The sequence below is a fragment of the Stenella coeruleoalba genome (genome assembly GCF_951394435.1).
Source record: "Stenella coeruleoalba genome assembly, chromosome: 7".
Lineage (NCBI taxonomy): Eukaryota > Metazoa > Chordata > Mammalia > Artiodactyla > Delphinidae > Stenella > Stenella coeruleoalba.
In genome coordinates, this window is record NC_137153.1 from 39,450,325 (window position 1) to 39,464,798 (window position 14,474).

Here is a 14,474-nt window from a genome sequence, read left to right on the forward strand (position 1 = left end):
AACTTGGCTTCCCCTTCATGCCTAGAAAATTCTTTAACTCTCAGCAATTCAGCACTCACAGGCGCCTGCACAAGTGGGAGGCTATGAGAGCTCTCTTCACTGCTCACTCCATTAGCCTCAAGGTAAATCCACAGCTGTTCATGAATGAAACCTTTTGGGTCCCAGGTTCAAAACTCCTTCTCTACAACATCATTTTTTTTTTTTTTTTTTTTTTGCGGTACGCGGGCCTCTCACTGCTGTGGCCTCTGCCGTTTCGGAGCACAGGCTCCGGACGCGCAGGCCCAGCGGCCATGGCTCACGGGCCCAGCCGCTCGGCGGCACGTGGGATCCTCCCGGACCGGGGCACGAACCCGCATCCCCTGCATCGGCAGGCGGACCCTCAACCACTGCGCCACCAGGGAAGCCCTACCACATCATTTTTAATGGCTTCCTAGTCATCTACTGCATGGATGTACAATAATATGTTTATCCAGGAGCCTTCTCTTGAACACTTAAGATGGTTTATAATACCACTCTGGGATAATCATTCTTTTAGCTAAATCTCTGCCACTTCCCTGGTTATTTCCTTAGGATAAATTTCATTAAGTGGATCAAAGGGTAAGTCAAATTTTCAAATGTTAGATTTGGCAGGAATATTTAAGTTCATTTCACAAATGAAGAAAGTGAGAGTATACTGGTTTACAGATAATGGATCGTTAAACTCAGTTTTTCTGACCCTGAATCATATATCATTTGATCTACCACCTGACCACTGGAAACCATTTGCCACTGTAAAAGGGTTTTGCCCCCAGAACCACACCATTGTGTGAAATGCTGGGGGTTGCTTCCCAGCCTTGTCATGTTTGTTTAGGTTCAGCTCAGGTTGTTCTTGCTGCACTTCTGCTCTGTTTTTTTATGGGAAACCTTTTAGTTTGACACATAACAGCTGTTAGGTATTTTGTTGAGCATTATCATTTGTTTAACTCCTCAGAAGATTTCGGAGGATTGTGTCCGGCACATAGGAGGTGCTCAATAAATTGATGATTGTTACAGCTCCAGAAGATTGGATATGTATCAGAAATTTCATGATTGAGCTTGTGCCTCTAACATTTATAGTTCCAGATGGAAATGACTGTAGACTTTGAGAGGACCACTATTATTCTAAACCTTATGGCTATAAAGTTTCGTGATAAAGTTTGTGGCATTTTGTATATTTCTCTAATAAAGGTATGGAGGTAAGGAAATCACCAAAAGAGGAGAAAGAGATAGTTGGGCTACAACGCTCACCTTTCTCTCCCAGTCTAGTCCAAAGTTAAAATAATCTAACATTTATTGAATACTTACAAGGTATGGGCTAGACTGATTTGAAGAATCCCAGTTAAATGAATATCATTGTATGGTCAGACTCTGGTCTACATCATACAATTATTTACAATGCTTTTTATGTATCATAAGAGCGTGTGCTGACAAAGCTGAGGGAACAACAGGGATTGGTTCTGCATTTTACTTAGTTGTGTAGGTTAATCTACTGGGTCTGTGTCCGGACCATTGAACCACACTAACAATGCTTATTGAACCACACTAACAATGGTTTGTTAAAGTTGAATGCAAATTGTGCAAAAACACACATTCACATTTTTATCTATATTTCTACATTGCAGGTTAATTCATTTAGGAAGATGCTCTTTGAATAAAGTTTCATGTATATTACCTACATTTAATTTCTGTAAATTGTTAAATATTTAGATAATTAGGTGTTCTCAGATAGTGCTTTTCAGCCTGGGTGGTTTGGGGTGGTAGTTGTTTTAAAATTATTTAAAATACTGTATCCTGCCTTTTGGTGCTCACAGTCAAGGAAACTGTGGCATTTACAAAATGGCAGTCTCTTGTTTATTGGAGTAAAGACATCTGCCAAGGGCAAACTGCAGAAAGCACACGTGCTGCACCTCAGGTTACCTTTTGAATGACCTTCACACCTGCTTAATTTCTTTTAAACTTGATAAGAAAACAAAACTAAAACCTCACAGCTCTCAATTTATTTCCCTAACTGGTTGTAATAATTTTACATTCCTTAACAGCTACTATAAACAGCAGCAAACATGATCCATGCTCTTGAAAAAAAGTAAATGGCAGTATTCATTAAGAATATATTTATAGTGCGTTTACATGCAGTCAAAACAGAAGGGGGTGTATCAGTATTTTACCTTTCTGACACATTACTTTGGCTCAGATAAAACATTCCGTCTCTGCCTTCAGTAGCCCGTTTAGCATTACCATTTTTGTGACTATATGTACGCACATTACAAAAAAAGCAAGAAATAAATTAGCATGCTATTTTGTTCGCTGCAGCACTAGGTATCTGATTTACTGAGGCAGGGCCACAAAGCGGAATTTCGTTGTGTTCTGGGAGCCCAGCTGTGATAGCTGCTTGTCTTCACCTTCTTATTATGGACTCTCCTTGAGGTGAGGAAAAGGCTTTTTACCGCGGTCCCCAGGGTCCAGTGCCACCCCGGTACCACGTGGGTCGGAGGTACCGGGGTGGCATGGTGCTGGTCCTGTGCTGCTGAAAGCCTCCTAAGAGGGGGGGCGTGGGCTCCGGCTTAGTTCTGGGAAAAGGTGTTGTCTCTAACTGGGAGCTTACAGGAAGGTGACCTGCGGGACATAGGCAGCCGCCCAAAGAACCATTTGGTTGGGTAGGCTGACAGCTGTAGGGGACCACAGCCGTCATCGCGCACAAGCCCTTCTCCAGACTCTGGGCCCGGCCTTCCCACCCCCAAACAACGGCGCGTGCGCCCCGCCCTCCCCCCTGCGCGCGCTCACTCCTTCTCCACGCGCACTCCCCAACCCCGCTCCTGCCCGCGCGCGCCCCGCCCTCCCCGCGGCGCGCGCCCCGCCCTCCCCGCGGCGCGCGCCCCGCCCTCCCCGCGGCGCGCGCCCCGCCCTCCCCGCGGCGCGCACCCCGCCCTCCCCGCGGCGCGCGCCCCGCCCTCCCCCGCGGCGCGCGCCCGGCCCGGCCCGCGCGCACGCGTGCCCCGCCCTCCCTCCCGCCCGGCGCGCGCGAGCCGGCTGGCCGAGGAGTGCGGTGGGCGGGGCGCCGCGCTGACGTTACCCGGGATGCGGGCAGGGTCCGCCGCCGCCTCCTCTTCTGCCACCGGGGTTTGTATGAAAACACCCGGCGGCGGGCGGTGAGGCATCCGCCGGGCCCCCGGAGAGCATCGGCCCGCGCTGCCGACGCTGAGCCGGGTGCTGCACCTTTACCCAGTCCCTGCCAGCGCCCCATCCTGAGCCGGTGAGCGCCCTGCCGCCGTCAGCGCGACCGGGCCGGCAGCCCCTCGGCTGCGGTTAGCCCGCCCGCCCGCCACCCCTCCTATCTTCTCATCCGCGGCATCCTGGGGGCTGGGGAGGCCGGGGAGGAGCGACCCCGGGCCCGCCCCGGTCTGCGTCCTGCGATCCCTCCGCCCCTTACCTGTCAGGTTGTGTAACCCGTGTCTTTCGGGGGGTGGACCGGGTCTTGAGGGGAACCCCTGATGGGTGGGGCCTTTGGCCGGTTTCTGGAAAACGCCCCGCCCCCACCCATGGAGGCTCGGTCGTCCCTGCTCCAGTCCCCGCGGAGGGTGCCCGGCGCGGTCTCCGGGCAGAGACGGCCCCCTGCCCTGCTCTCCCTTTCTCTCGGCGGTGACCGCGCGGGTGGCTGCGGTACAGCGCGGAGCGGAGCCGAGGGGCGGCGGGCAGGGGCCGGGCGCGCACCCCGCCTCCCCAGCCGCCCCAGCTCCCAGCCCCTAGGTGCGCCGCGCTTCAGGGTGGGCTGTGGTGTGACGTCGGCGATGGCTGGGCTTGCTCCCTCTCAGTGGGTAGCTTGGCCTGAAGTGTGTTCTCTGCTTACAACTTGGCGCCCTGTGGGTTTGATTTGAACCTGAATCAGATCGCCCTAGATGACAGTGCAGAGTTTCCCTCCAGCCTTCCTTCCTGAGTTGGGGGTTCTTCATGCAAGTGTTCAGGGACTCCTACAACCCAACGCAAAGGCTTGCTGGGCTCAATGGTTGTTTCCCTCCTGTGCCTTTAAGCCTTTTAAAGTACCAGTGCAGTTTTGAATTGGTTCGTTTCCTTTCCTGGGCATTTACTCATCACAGAATAGAGTTTTACACATCGTTGTGAATGTTGATAACTTAAAGCCCATTTCTCATTTTAAGATAGCTTCCTCAAGTGCTTGCAGGTCTAGCACTGCCGATGACCTAATATGTTGTAAGACTCAGTCGAAATTTTCTTTGGCAATATTAATTCTGTGTGGTTTTTTTTTCAGGTATTCAAAATTGTAGCAGTGTTTATGATGTACGACAGTTTGTAGGTAGAAGGGACTTTAATAGTCTTCTGGATCACTCATTTTCACTTACCATTTATGTTCTTGTTGGAATCTTTTTTTTTTTTTTTTTCGGTACGCGGGCCTCTCCCTGTTGTGGCCTCTCCTGCTGCGGAGCACGGGCTCCGGACGCACAGGCTCAGCGGCCATGGCTCACGGGCCCAGCCGCTCCGCGGCATGTGGGATCTTCCCGGACTGGGGCACGAACCCGTGTCCCCTGCATCGGCAGGTGGACTCTCAGCCACTGCGCCACCAGGGAAGCCCCCGTGTTGGAATCTTTATGTAAATCAGGTTATCTCTTTCTTTGTTAACCTCTGAATTCGTTCTATAAATTGTCTTTTTTTCCCCCTGAGAAAACCAGAAAGTGGTTTTTGTAATTGTATTGTGGAATGTTTTCAGTTCAGCAGGCCAAAAAAGTAGTAGTTTATTTAAGGCACTTTATATGGTACATATTTTAAAACGTGTGCCAAATGTTAAAATCAAACAAAACCCTGAAAGATCTGTAAGCATTTTCTTATGTAATTACTGTGAGATAGTTAGCAGTGCCTTATCCACTCCTTATTTCTCATCCTTAAGGATGAGTTGTAACATGACTTGTTCTGTTTCCCATTCCACTTTGCTTGAATTAATTTCTACAGTGAAGTTATAGGTTCATTTTTTAAAAAATTTATTTATTTTATTTTTGGCTGCACTGTGTCTTTGTTGCTGTGCGAGGGTTTTCTCTAGTTGCGGTGAGCGGGGGCTACTCTTCGTTGCGGTGCGAGGGCTTCTCATTGCGGTGGCTTCTCTTGTTGCAGAGCACGGGCTCTAGGCGCGGGCTTCAGTAGTTGTGGCGGATTCTTAACCACTGTGCCACCAGGGAAGCCCTAGGTTCATTTTTAATGACCTCAAAACTCTGCCTTGAATTGCTTCAACACATACTTAGAACTGCAGTCTCACTCTGAACACTGAAATGAAAAGTATAGACATAGAGCTACCCTTGTAATTAGCCACATTGCAAAACATTTAAATGTATAGTGTAATCTGAACTTTTGTAAATGCAGTTTTTATAAAGCTTTTTTAGTTGACTTGAATTGAGGCATTATTCTCTTTGGAATAGTCTAGCTAGATTCTTATATAATAACGGTTTTATTTTCAATAGTTGAAGAAAAAGAGGTCCAAGACGTGTGAAATCATCTAATTTGTATCATATTCTATATCTTGGACAAAAAAAAAAATCTCTTCCACAGTTTCACCTTCCAAAATCTACTTTTCTTGCTTGAAGCCCCTTAATACCTGGAAGTTGAACAGTGCATGGGTAGTAATGGATGACCTGTCAGAGGGCTTTCTGCAAATTGGGAGCTTCTCTTAGGCAGTAGGTCTCAGTGTAAACAACAGAAATTGTCAACAGTGGACACTGAATTTAAACTTTATATATTATTGTTGGTTACTGTGCCTCTGTGTACTACAGTGTAGTGGCTAAGGGGCTGGCCCTCAGAGCCAGACAGGCTGGAATTGAATCCTGGCTTTGCTTTGAGCAAGTTATTTATCTTCTTTGTGCTTCAATTTTCTCAACTCCAAAAATGGAGCTAATTATGGTGTATACTCTTAAGATGATCTTGAATATTAAATGAGTTAACACATCTAAAGTGCTTAGCCCACAATGCCTGGCACATAGTAAATGCTCAGTAAATATTGCTAGTGTTTTTCCTCAGTGCAAGGGATCTAGTAAGCCGAAAAGGGGCTTTGGGCTGATCGAGCACTGTTATTCCAGATTAATTCCACGATGACCCATTTGCTCTGTTGGGGCTAAGTGAGAGCTTAGTGTTACTGTCCTGGCTTGGAAGCATGTAATTTATTTAGTTTAGAACAGCTAGACCCTGAGCTGGGTGCCCTGAGATGCTGCCGGAGAGTGGCTGTAGTATCCCTGTTTGTCCCTTCTGACAGAACCTTGGATTGTCTCCCTCATGGTGGTGGTGGCTGCTATTTTAATCACCTGTTTTTGAGTTTGTGATTGCATGTTTCTTTGGCTGTCATGTGCAGCTATCAAAAATATTATCTATCAAACTATTAATGGATATATTTATGTGTTTATCTGATCAACATATTGCATGTTTCCAGGATATACAAAATCACTTTCATCTAAGCATTCTTTTTTTTTTAAATTCTGTATTGATGTTACTTAGAATGAGGTTAATTTTGATTTGCCATTGTGTTCCTTTTCAGTTTTCATGTAATTTTCCTAGGAAAACTAAAAAAAAGTTTTTTAAATGTACTTCTTGTTCTTTTTGGTTTGCAGGGATCTGATATTAATACTCTGTTCTTTACATCAGGTGCTTTCAAATGTTTGGTCTCAGGACCCTTTTATACTCTTAAAAAATTATTGAGCACCACAAAAAGCTTTTGTGGATTATATATTATAAATTAAAGCAAAGATGCAAAATTTTTATTAATTCACTTAAAATGATCATTATAAACCCATTACATGTTAATATAAACATTTTTTTAGTGAAAGATGACTATTTTTCAAGAATAAATAAAGGAGTGAGAAGACTGGCATTCTAGATTTTGTAAATCTCTAATGTCTGGTTTAATAGAAACAGCGGGATTCTCATATCTGCTTCTGCATTCAGTCTATTGCAATATATTGTTTGGGTTGAAGTATATATACAGAGAGAAATCCAGCCTTACACAGTTAATGGCTGAAAAAGGAAGGGATATTTTGATAGCCTCCAGATAATTATGGATATACTTGTTTGGTACTACATCAAAACTCAGCATATGACAGTTTTTAGTGAGTTATATAAAGGTTTGGAATGAACCTCCCCAAAATGTGCCACTTTTGAGTGTGGATTATTTTGAGCTAAAGGCAATTGGGAAACTGCCTGTTCAAGGGAAACTACTGCCCCTTCCTTAACTACCTAGAAGAATTTAAATTGGGGATTTTTCCCAGAAAAAGAGTTATTACCAGCGATAAATTTTATCCTAGTGGCCCCATCTATATGGCAGACAAACATCGTATTGTCAAACATCTGCTCTTCTTATTGTCCTGTGAATGACCTTAGTTCTTGGAAGCCCCAGTCCCCTATCCCATTCTGTAGCTCAGGATGACATACACACTTCATTTTACCTTTCTGTCTTTGAAACTCTGATGTATGTAGGGTCTGTCACCCTTCATGTGGTTGGGATTCCCATACATATGAATTAAATTTGCTTTTCTCCTGTTAATCTGTCTCATGCCAATTTAATTCTTAGAGCAGCCAGAATAACCTAGAAGAAGGGTAGAGGAAAGTTTTCTCCCTCCCTGACAGTTGCAGTATGGAATCTGAAATCATAACATTGGACTTTTTAATAATGTTATGTTAAAATCTGTTGGTCTGAACTTAGAGTGGACCTAACGCCCATGCCTGAATTTATAACATCATGCCCTGGTCATTTGTAAATATTGGTTCAGTGAGTTACTTTTCATTACAAAATATTAAAAAAACCATGTTTGTTAATATCAATATCACCACCTATTCCATCAGAAACAAGTTATTGGGAAGCTGTCCCAGTTGTGACATGATGGTGGTTATGAGTTTTCCAAAAATCTGATTTTTGCTTGAAAGCTCAAATTTTATCATTGGCAACAAATATGATTGTCAGCTGTTTCCTGTAAGTGACAAATAGACTTCAGTAATTTCTGAGCAAACCTCTGCCAAAATACCTAAGTCATTCTTTTAAGTAAAGGTGGTGTTTAACGAAAAAGGCTAATTCAAGCTCTCAATTCAGTTACAGAAGCACTTTTCCTTGAGACAGCTGTCAAGCATTATAATTTACTATATAGCAAGAAAGGCTTCATGCATACTTAACCACTTTTTCACATAGAACATTGAAAGAATATGTATGCAAGGGCCAAGATTTAATAAAATTAATATCTTTTTTACTATTTCAGGGACATTCTTAAGTGAAACAGACTTTTTTATAATTGCTGGTGCTTGATGGTGAAAATACAATCACTAATAACAGTACAGTTTGGTGCCACCATTATAATTTGTTCCAAGGTGCCAGAAATTTTACAAACCATTGCTTTTGCACTATTAGTGTAAATGCTAATATAGTTAAAAAGGCTAATAATGTTTTAGTATTATTATAAAAATAGCTTTGACCTCGTGGACCCCCTAAAAGGGTGTTGGGACCCCAGGGTTTCACAGAGCACACTTTGAGGACTTACAGTATAAATCATAGGGGATTTCTACCAAACTTTGATTAGGAAGGAAAGTGGTAGTAACTATTTCTAGTCTATTTTTGCTTCAGACTTTTGGGTCCCTGTAAAGGCCTTCTTTAAAAAAAAACATTTAAGCAGAGTAAGGGTTATTCATAGAAAGTTGAGAAGTTTCTTAGGGTTTTAGTCAAGTGCTGATACAAGGGGGCTATATTATTAGTATTCTGAAATTACACTATCTTAAGATTTGGTTGTACATTTCCACATAAATGTTCAAATCTAATTTTTTTTGGATTTTACATATTAGACAAATATAGTGAAGGCACAGTATGGAAAACTCGCTTGACACCCAGCTCATAAGCTGGAAAAAAAAAAGACAAACTACTTAGCTCCCTTCATTTTTCATTTAATTCATGCTGAGGATGAACCATCCTAAGGAGAGGTGACCAGTACTTGCTGTCTTTGTGTCACATCTTTTCCCTATGGGGAAAATGATTTACGATTATGATTATAAGGGTATAGGTTACGTTGGGAATAATAATAATAATGTCAATGAAGGATTTATGGTAGAATAATAGTAATAAAAATGTTAACACTGTCCACATATAATAGAGTTTAATGAATTGAAAAGAATGCTATTTTTTTTTTTTTGCGGTACGCGGGCCTCTCACTGTTGCGGCCTCTCCCGTTGGACGCACAGGCTCAGCGGCCATGGCTCACGGGCCTAACCGCTCCGCGGCATGTGGGATCTTCCCGGACCGGGACACGAACCTGTGTCCCCTGCATCGGCAGGCGGACTCTCAACCACTGCGCCACCAGGGAAGCCCCAAAAGAATGCTATTTTTGACAAAAACTCCAGATTTGTTAATTTGTGGTAGGCACAGCTTCTTGTTGAATGTAGCAGAACTGACTGATGATAGTTGATGCAAGACAGCTAACTTCCCTGAGGAGCTTCTCTCCTAATTTACAGAGTGAAAGAATTTGACTTCCACAAGGTCTTTGAAGCCTGCTACAATTCTGGGGTTCTGGGATTTTTTCTTTGTCTTGAAAATGTCTCTTTCATCTGTTAATTTCATCTCATCAGTTTTAATTTTTTTTTTAATTAAATTAAATTTAATTTTTTTTCCTCTTTAACAGATTTTTTTTTTGATCCAGATTTTCTTTTATTTCTTTATACAGCAGGTTCTTATTAGTCTTCCATTTTTTTTTTTTTTTTCCTTACGCGGGCCTCTCGCTGTTGTGGCCTCTCCCGCTGCGGAGCACAGGCTCTGGACACACAGGCTCAGCGGCCATGGCTCACGGGTCCGGCCGCTCCGCGGCATGTGGGATCTTCCCAGTCCGGGGCACGAACCCGTGTTCCCTGCATCAGCAGGCGGACTCTCAACCACTGCGCCACCAGGGAAGCCCTAGTCTTCCATTTTATACACATCAGTGTATAAATGTCAATCCCAATCGCCCAATTCATCACACTACCACCCCCACCCCCTGCCGCTTTCCCCTCTTGGTATCCATACGTTTGTTCTCTACATCTGTGTCTCCACTTCTGTCCTGCAAATTGGTTCATCTGTACAGTTTTTCTAGGTTCCACATATATGCGTTAATATACGATATTTGTTTTTCTCCTTCTGACTTACTTCACTCTGTGACAGCCTCTAGATCCATCCATATTCTCTACAAATCACCCAATTTCGTTCCTTTTTATGGCTGAGTAATACTCCATTGTATATATGTACCACATCTTCTTTATCCATTCGTCTGTTGATGGGCATTTAGGTTGCTTCCATGACCTGGCTATTGTAAATAGTGCTGCAGTGAACATTGGGGTGCATGTGTCTTTGAATTATGGTTTTCTCTGGGTATATGCCCAGTAGTGGGATTGCTGGATTGTATGGTAATTCTATTTTTAGTTTCTTAAGGAAGCTCTATACTGTTCTCCATAGTGGCTGTATCAATTTACATTCCCACCAAGAGTGCAAGAGGGTTCCCTTTTCTCCACACCCTCTCCAGCATTTGTTGTTTGTAGGTTTTCTGATGATGCCCATTCTAACTGGTGTGAGGTGATACCTCATTGTAGTTTTGATTTGCATTTCTCTAATAATTACTGATGTTGAGCAGGTTTTCATGTGCTTCTTGGCCATCTGTATGTCTTCTTTGGAGAAATGTCTATTTAGGTCTTCTGCCCATTTCTGGATTGGGTTGTTTGTTTTTTTTTAATATTGAGCTGTATGAGCTGTTTATATATTTGGGAGATTAATCCTTTGTCCATTGACTCATTTGGAAATATTTTCTCCCATTCTGAGGGTTGTCTTTTCGTCTTGTTTATGGTTTCCTTTGCTGTGCAAAAGCTTTCAAGTTTCGTTAGGTCCCATTTGCTTATTTTTGTTTTTCTTTCCATTACTCTAGGAGGTGGATCAAAAAAGATCTTGCTTTGATTTATGTCAAAGAGTGTTCTTCCTATGTTTTCCTCTAAGAGTTTTATAGTGTCCGGTCTTACATTTAGGTCTATAATCCATTTTGAGTTTATTTTTGTGTATGGTGTTATGGAGTGTTCTAATTTCATTCTTTTACATGCAGCTGTCCAGTTTTCCCAGCACCACTTATTGAAGAGACTGTCTTTTCTCCATTGTATATCCTTGCCTCCTTTGTCATAGATTAGTTGACCATAGGTGCATGGGTTTATCTCTGGGCTTTCTATCTTGTTCCATTGATCTATATTTCTGTTTTTGTGCCAGTACCATATTATCTTGATTACTGTAGCTCTGTAGTATAGTCTGAAGTCAGGGAGTCTGATTCCTCCAGCTCCATTTATTCCTTCAAGACTCCTTTGGCTATTCGGGGTCTTTTGTGTCTCCATACAAATTTTAAGATTTTTTGTTCTAGTTCTGTAAAAAATGCCTTTGGTAATTCGATAGGGATTGCATTGAATCTGTAGATTGCTTTGGGTAGTATAGTCATTTTCACAATATTGATTCTTCCAATCCAAGAACATGGTATATCTCTCCATCTGTTGGTATTGTCTTTAATTTGTTTCATCAGTGTCTTATAGTTTTCTGCATGCAGTTCTTTTGTCTCCCTAGGTAGGTTTATTCCTAGGTATTTGCAATGGTAAATGGGAATGTTTCCTTAATTTCTCTGTCAGATTTTTCCTCATTAGTGTATAGGAATGCAAGAGATTTCTGTCTATTAATTTTGTATCCTGCTACATTACCAAATTCATTGATTAGGTCTAGTAGTTTTCTGGTGGCATCTTTAGGATTCTCTATGTATAGTATCATGTCATCTGCAAACAGTGACAGTTTTACTTCTTTTCCAATTTGTATTCCTTTTATTTCTTTTTCTTCTCCGATTGCCATGGCTAGGACTTCCAAAATAATGTTGAATGATAGTGGTGACAGTGGACATCCTTGTCTTGTTCCTGATCTTAGAGGAAATGCTTTCAGTTTTTCACCATTGAGAATGATGTTTGCTGTGGGTTTGTCGTATATGGCCTTTGTTATGTTGAGGTAGGTTCCCTCTATGCCCATTTTCTGGAGAGTTTTTATCATAAATGGGTGTTGAATTTTGTCAAAAGCTTTTTCTGCATCTATTGAGATGATCATATGGTTTTTATTCAATTTGTTAGTATGGTGTATCACATTGATTGATTTGCATATATTGAAGAATCCTTGCATCTCTGGGATAAATCCCACTTGATCGTGGTGTATGATCATTTTAATGTGTTGTTGGATTCTGTTTGCTAGTATTTTGTTGAGGGTTTTTGCATCTATATTCATTAGTGATATTGGTCTTTAATTTTCTTTTCTTGTAGTTTCTTTGTCTGGTTTTGGTATCAGAGTGCTGGTGGTCTCACAGAATGTTTGGGAGTGTTCCTTCCTCTGTAATGTTTTGGAAGAATTTGAGAAAGATGGGTGTTAGCTCTTCTTTAAATGTTTGATAGAATTCACCTGTGAAGCCATCTGGTACTGGACTTTTGTTTGTTGGAAGATTTTTAGTCACAGTTTAAATTTCATTACTTGTGATTGGTCTGTTCATATTTTCTATTTCTTCCTGGTTCAGTCTTGGAAGGTTATACCTTTCTAAGAATTTGTCCATTTCTTCCAGGTTGTCCATTTTATTGGCATAGATTTGCTTGTAGTAGTCTCTTAGGATGCTTTGTATTTTTGAGGTTTCTGTTGGAACTTCTCCTTTTTCATTTCTAATTTTATTGATTTGAGTCCTCTCCCTGTTTTTCTTGATGAGTCTGGCTAATGGTTTATCAATTTTATTTATCTTCTTGAAGAACCAGCTTTTAGTTTTATTGATCTTTGCTATTGTTTTCTTTGTTTCTGTTTCATTTATTTCTGCTCTGATCTTTATGATTTCTTTCCTTCTGCTACCTTTGGGTTTTGTTTGTTCTTCTTTCTCTAGTTCCTTTAGGTGTAAGGTTAGATTGTTTATTTGAGATTTTTTTTGTTTTTTGAGATAGGCTTGTACTGCTATAAACTTCCCTCTTAGAACTGCTTTTGCTGCATCCCGTATGTTTTGGATTGTCATGTTTTCATTGTCATTTGTCTCTTGGTATTTTTTAAAATTTCCTCCTTGATTTCTTCAGTGATCTCTTGGTTATTTAGTAACGTATTGTTTAGCCTGCATGTGTTTGTGTTTTTTACATTTTTTTCCCTGTAATTCACTTCTAATCTCATAGCACTGTGGTCAGAAAAGATGCTTGATATGATTTCAGTTTTCTTAAATTTACTGAGGCTTGATTTGTGGCCCAAGATGTGATCTATCCTGGAGAATGTTCCATGTGCACTTGAGAAGAAAGTGTAATCTGCTGTTTTTGGATGGAATGTCCTATAAATATCAATTAAATCTACCTGGTCTATTGTGTCATTTAAAGCTTGTGTTTCCTTATTAATTTTCTGTTTGGATGATCTGTCCATTGGTGTAAGTGAGATGTTAAAGTCCCCCAGTATTATTGTGTTACTGTCAATTTCCTCTTTTATAGCTGTTAGCAGTTGCCTTATGTATTGAGGTGCTCCTGTGTTGGGTGCATATATATTTATAATTGTTATATCTTCTTTGGGGATTGATCCGTTGATCATTATGTAGTGTCCTTCCTAGTCTCTTGTAACATTCTTTATTTTAAAGTCTATTTTATCTGATATGGGTATTGGTACTCTAGCTTTCTTTTTGTGCGTGTGTGTGTGTGTGTGTGTGTGTGTGTGTGTGTGTGTGTGTGTGTGTGGTACGCGAGCCTCTCACTGTTGTGGCCTCTCCCGTTGCAGAGCACAGGCTCCGGACGCGCAGGCTCAGTGGCCATGGCTCACGGGCCCACTCGGGATCATCTCGGACCGGGGCACGAACCCGTGTCCCCTTCATCGGCAGGCAGACTCTCAACCACTGCGCCACCAGGGAAGCCCTCTAGCTTTCTTTTGATTTCCATTTGCATGGAATATCTTTTTCCATCCCCTCATTTTCAGTCTGTATGTGTCCCTAGGTCTGAAGTGGGTCTCTTGTAGACAGCATATATATGGGTCTTGTTTTTGTATCCATTCAGCCAGTCTATGTCTTTTGGTTGGAGCATTTAATCCATTCACGTTTAAGGTAGTTATCGATATATATGTTCCTATTACCATTTTCTTAGTTGTTATGGGTTTGTTTTTGTAGGTCCTTTTCTTCTCTTGTGTTTCCTAATTAGAGAAGTTCCTTTAGCATTTGTTGTAGAGCTGGTTTGGTGGTGCTGAATTCTCTTAGCTTTTGCTTGTCTGTAAAGCTTTTGATTTCTTCATCAAATCTGAATGAGATCCTTGCCGGGTAGAGTAATCTTGGTTGTGGTTTATTCCCTTTCATCACTTTAAATATGTCCTGCCACTCCCTTCTGGTTTGTAGAGTTTCTGCTGAGAAATCAGCTGTTAAGCTTATGGGAGTTCCCTTGTATGTTGTCATTTTTCCCTTGCTGCTTTCAGTAATTTT

At 42.0% G+C, this 14,474-nt stretch overlaps 1 protein-coding gene across 4 annotated transcripts in view; it reads left to right on the top strand.

The window, feature by feature from the left end:
* The first annotated feature begins 3,141 nt into the window (after positions 1-3,141).
* The window catches only part of AGTPBP1 (ATP/GTP binding carboxypeptidase 1), a 170,154-nt gene continuing 158,821 nt past the window's right edge, over positions 3,142-14,474 (top strand). For all 4 annotated transcript variants that reach the window (XM_079927641.1, XM_079927638.1, XM_079927639.1 and 1 more), the window contains exon 1: positions 3,142-3,268. The gene's annotated coding sequence lies outside the window, so the exon portion shown is untranslated. The remainder of the gene's footprint in view (positions 3,269-14,474) is intronic.